This window comes from Anneissia japonica, unplaced genomic scaffold (genome assembly GCF_011630105.1).
Source record: "Anneissia japonica isolate Jap-2015-1 unplaced genomic scaffold, ASM1163010v1 scaffold1430_len515961_cov162, whole genome shotgun sequence".
NCBI classification, from domain to species: domain Eukaryota; kingdom Metazoa; phylum Echinodermata; class Crinoidea; order Comatulida; family Comatulidae; genus Anneissia; species Anneissia japonica.
The window spans coordinates 284,013-289,190 of NW_022693412.1; the positions used below are offsets into that span (position 1 = coordinate 284,013).

A 5,178-nucleotide genomic window follows, 5' to 3' on the forward strand; every position below is an offset into this window, starting at 1 on the left:
GAATTAAAGACAAAAAATGAGAGGTTCAACAGTAGCTTTGATTAGACATATTTATTACTATTTAGTTTCGTGCTACACATACATGGTGCAGCACTCTTCAGATAAAATAGTCTAATTATTAATAGTCTAATTAATTATAAAATAGTCTTATTTTATAATTAGTATTATATTAGTATTATGCCAAAATAGAACAAAATAGAACATATATATATATGCCTTACTTGTAGGTCTTATTAGTACAACTTTCTTGACTTTGACCAGATACTTCGTAACTCTTTATTCAGGAAACAAGCGAAGGGGAAAGGGGCGGTGAGCATTGATATGAAGATGAGTATAATACTTTTCATGAATCTCAAGGTAGACCTTGTAAACAACAAGTGTGGTTTTAAATTATATTTAATAGTTACAGTTATGAATTCAAATATTTTACGGGTTGTTTAAATATAGACTTTATTTTTATATTTTATAAATTTTTATAATTACATTTTAAAAGCTTCAGATAATAGGAAAATTTCTTTTGTTTACTTCCTATTATTTAAAGAGTTATTATAAAAAGTATCACAATTAAATGTGTACTAGCGTTTGGGGCTCCTTTTTTTTAAAATTATGAATAGTGGACCTCTTTTTATTATGACTAGCGAACCTTTTTTTCTATGACAAGCGATCTTTTATTTATTATGACAAGCGAACTTCTTTATTTTTTATTACGAATAGCGAACTTTCTTTTTTAATTATGAATAACGAACCTCTTTTTTTATATTATGAATAGGGAACCTCTTTTTAAAATTATGAATAGCGAACCTCTTTTTAATTATGAAAAGCGAACCTTATGATTAACGGTCCTATTTTTTTTAAATTATAAATAACGAACTCCTTTCTTGATTATGAGTAATTAACCCTTTATTATGACCCTGTTATTCTATTATAATTAGCGAACCTTATAAATAATGAGCTTTATGAATTTTAAAAAAAATCATGAATAGTGAACCTTAATTGTCTTTATAGCTAGCGGACCTTAGGAAAAGTGGACCTTATAAATAGAGAACCTTATGACTAGCGAGTGGATCCCGTCCCCGACGGGGTTCCGATGCCCCGACGAGGGGTCAGATTTCCCCGACGAAAGCAAAGTGGGCGTGGTGGAGTTTCCATTAAAAGGTTTCGAAAGTGGTCCAGGGGGAGAATTCCCCCCGCAAATTTTAACAATTTAGGGGTTTCAAAGGCTTATTTAATCGATTTTAGAGTTTACTAATAGGCCTATGTAGAAAATACATATACTATTTTTTTTTAATCTCCGACGAGTTGTGCTTTTTCTCCCCGACGGAGGGGGGTGGGGGAAGCCCTCCTCGACGGGAGGGGGGAGGTCTGTCCCTCGCTGGTGACACCCCTGGAAGGGACGAATGCTCACAAAATAAAGTGGGTTGAGATTTTATCTTTAGGGGGAAGAGACTGGAGGAGAGTCCTTTTTTTTGTTACGCGTGTGTGTCCATTCGCACCCCTCCTCAAAAGAAAAATTACACTCGAGTTAAAATCATTTTAAACCTTCCCCCGCGCACACCTACAATGCCCTGACATCCACTTTAATACGTAAAGGAAAATCTTTATATTACCTATAATCATACATATATAAGCTTTAATTTAAAATAAAATCTTAAATTATTTGACCACTTTGCAACTTGTTCCATTCTCATAAAAGTAAAAAATACTCATTTTGAGGGGGATATTTGAAGTATTTCCACATTTAACTCTGTGGGTGGGGGAGGGTACGGATGAGTAGAGTAGATTTTGTGCGCTCGTGAAGAAGATGAACTTTTTATAGATAAGGGAAATGCTATAGTGACGTTTATTCAACTTGTTTTTGAAACGTTGTTTTTTTTACTGTATTCTGTTTCTATTTTTTTAATTGCCGCTTATCTCATGTTTACTTTTGTTTTTGGACGCACCTTTACCATGTAAAGTGTGCGACTCTTTCAAAAGTGTAGTTTTCGAGTAAATTATTTATTTTATTTATTTAAGCCTATTTGGTACTCGCCCTGCAATCCAATTGCTAGTTCTCGGCATTAGCTATGGGCTATGTAGGAATATGGTCTGACTAATAACTGTATTGTATTGCTGGTCCCCACTACAGTTACAAACCTTGGCGGCTGACTGTACTCTTATTAATCAATATTTTGTATCGGATAATTTTGTACTCGGTAATTAATATAAGTTAAGAAGCATTTAAGCTTTAATTTGCGCGTGTGTTTCCTTGATATCCAAATTAAGGTTGTAAGTAGTTTTGAATATTTAAAAACCTACACAAGTAGGCCTATGGACCTACACTACTTTTCATATGAATCTCATTTAAAAAACAAAATTTCGTCTTATAATATAATCGAATTGAATACATTATGAACTAAATGTTTGATTTCCCAAGAACGTATTGTGTTTAAAAATACTTTTTATTTCAACAACTGTTCTCTTTTGATGTATGTGTTATCCTGTCTCAATTGTATTGCTCTTTTTGTTTTATGTGCTTGTGCTTTGTCTCCTTTTTCTACAAAACTAAGATTAGTTTTTTGCACTCAAAACTATTTTGTAATAATACGACGAACCCCTTTAATAGTGGAAGGGATAGACTACCAAATGGCCAGTTCAACCCCTATTAAGAGACACTATTTCTTCTATTATCACAACTACAATAGGCAATAATTATATTGCCATGATACAGTTACAATATCAACTTTTTTATTTTATTTTGATATTCAGATATTGTAATATTAAACTTTGTTTAATAATATAGGCGTAAATCGTAAAAATTGTTTCGTTCAAATATAGTAAAAAGAATAAAGTAGGCTTATGTCTCACTATATTAGGCCTACACAAATTATTATGTTTGCCTTTTTCTGCCTTAGCATAACTTAAAGCCCTTGTTTTGTTCTGATTAATGTTAATAAACGGGTAATTAAACTTTCATGTTAACGCAATTTTCGTTTTCTAAATTTACTCGAGGTAGACAAACTAAAAAATGCACTTATCTCCACAGGGTCACTTTCTTTAGCTTAACGTAAGAACTCTTCATCATCACCGTCTTCATCATCACCGTCGCTACAGCCATAGATCGATTGTCACTGTCGATTGTCGAGTTGGTTTTCATGTTATTTTTTTTCAAATATGGTAAATTTGGTGTCCAGTCATATGTTATTATTCTCCATGAGTCCAATAAAAATGGTTTAAAAAAAAGCAAGGATGGCAGCCATTTTGAAATTTAAAACAAAAATAGCTGAAAATCAAAATATTTTGTTATAATTCCACTTAATCGAAAATTGTAACAAATTTGGTGTCTACTAGTGTGTTATTATGCACTCTGATGTCCAATAAAAATTTAAAAATTAAGGATGGCAGCCATTTTAAAATTCAAGATGCCCACCACAAAAATCGTTTAAAATCAAATGTTCGTTTTTATGATACCACTTCTCCATTTATTGGACATTCTGTGCCCATTAAATAACAAAATAATTATTTCAAAAAGCTTGGGCGACCGGTATACTAATTTCCAATAGGCCTATATCAACTATTATTATGTACACATTTTGGCTTATAAAATGCAAAATGTGACAATTTTCTGAAGTGAATAGTACTATTTATTCCATACAATAAAAATGTCTTTCTTATATAAACAAAGAGACAACTAAACTATGAAAACTATCACTATTAGGCTAGGCAATCTACAACAAATTGCAAACAAAGGTTGTTTTTTTTTGTAACCAAATACATATGATGAGCACATGAAATTCCATAAATCACACATTTGACCCACAATAACCAACATGCTAAAATGGACCCCCGACTCTATAGATATTCACAGAATTTGCATACTGTATATCTCTGACACTAATGTCTGTAGAAACCTAATATATTGTTCAAATTCATTTTTCTTTCTTTATTATTTAAGGGCATCTTAGATAATATATTTGTCTCATGTCCCGTTCCTGTATATAAAATTTACGTCCTTGGCCTAATTATGCCAATTATGGATGAAAATATAGTGTTCTTATATCCTGAAAACTGCTGGTGTCAAGTAGTTGCTTTCTTTTTTCACATTTTTTTTGAAATTGTTCAGAGCATGCAGAAATGGAATATTTGATCATTTTGGAAAATATTTATTATCCTCAAAATAATTATCAAATAATTATTTTTTCGAAGATATTATTTGATGTTCTCTGTAATAAAACCTTTGTTCAAAAGTCACTAATGCCCTCGTTTATTACCATCTTCCCGCTCTATATAATATATTTCTAATCTAGAGAAGTTTATTTGCAATTTGTTTGACTTTTGGCTCTTTTTTAGCTAGATTGCCTAGCCTATATTTGCTGATCTCAATTCTATTAACTTACTGGAATAATTCAAAATGATTAACACAATAAGTTAATACTTCATCATTCTCGTCATCAGAATGCTCACTTTTTTGTCATTACTCTACCGTCGTTATCAATTTGTTCTGCAAGTATAATGCATCTTGGCAGGTTCGGCTTCAGTGTTTCTCTCAAAACTTTCCATTAACCAGTTTCCCATTGCAAGTCGAGATCCATGGCTAAATGGGAAAAAAATGATTAGTCTTTATCTGGTGATTAATCTCTTAGGTTTTTGCACTTACACATAAACAATCCTTGACTGATGCACATTTATTTTATAATGTTATGCCATAAATTATATAGTGGTCTACGAATAATGTTGTATTTCATGATTTTGAACATTTTCACGCTTTTCTCGTTAAAATTGGCCAAGTACTTACAAAGATATGATATTAATCATTGTTTTTGGTAATGTTTTGGTTAGCTATTCAATATAATACCTTACACTCCCTCTGCCGATAGCCATTCAAGCAAGGCATTACTTATCATGGGCGGCGGAACCGGGGGGCCGGGGGGCCCGCCCCCCCCCACTTTTTGGCGAAAAATATATAATGTCTGGAGAACTTTGTATGATCGGAAATGCAAAAAAAGAAGGAGGGAAGAAGGAGAAGAATGGGAAAGAGAATGTTTATCCAGTACCCGACCGAGTTACATTTTCTCGCAATTCACATTGGTGGATCTGGGAGGAGGGGATCATGAGTCCTGACCCCTCCCTTGTGCTACAAAAAGAAGGGGAAAAAGAAAAGGATTCTAGACCTACCTTTTCAGGACCCGTGAGCTGATTTTT

The 5,178-nt window shown here is 32.8% G+C and overlaps 1 protein-coding gene across 1 annotated transcript in view; it reads right to left on the minus strand.

Moving 5' to 3' along the window:
- LOC117100725 (potassium channel subfamily K member 16-like) overlaps nt 1-5,178 on the minus strand; it is a 51,248-nt gene that overhangs the window by 28,650 nt on the left and 17,420 nt on the right. Inside the window, exon 2 of the mRNA XM_033240517.1 lies at nt 4,374-4,570. The gene's annotated coding sequence lies outside the window, so the exon portion shown is untranslated. The remainder of the gene's footprint in view (nt 1-4,373; nt 4,571-5,178) is intronic.